Source organism: Cicer arietinum, chromosome 7 (genome assembly GCF_000331145.2).
Source record: "Cicer arietinum cultivar CDC Frontier isolate Library 1 chromosome 7, Cicar.CDCFrontier_v2.0, whole genome shotgun sequence".
NCBI classification, from domain to species: domain Eukaryota; kingdom Viridiplantae; phylum Streptophyta; class Magnoliopsida; order Fabales; family Fabaceae; genus Cicer; species Cicer arietinum.
Window position 1 is genome coordinate 10839003 of NC_021166.2, and position 393 is coordinate 10839395.

Below are 393 nucleotides of genomic sequence, written 5' to 3' on the forward strand. Positions count from 1 at the left end.
TTTATTACTATTATATAAATCAAAATGTTAAAGAGTGATATCCACGCAACATTAACGGCGACGTTGAGTGATACCCTCACTTCAAAGCAATCCACGCCGTTGCCCCGTCACTCAACGCACTTCACTTTGCCACGTGGCACCAAGAACGAAACGACATCGTTTTAAACAAATAAGTTGGAGTACTGTGCATGATTAAATCACCGAAGTTCTTTCCCAAACAAGAAAAACGAAACTGAAAAAAAGCGCTTCCAAATTGTACGTTTTCCCCATTCTCAAATCAAACATTTCCTTCACTCCTTAACCAACGCGCTTCTCCCATCATCACCATCGTCGTTATCTTAATTCCTTAACTTGTTCTCACATTTCGCGTGGTGGTGACGGAACTGAAAGCGG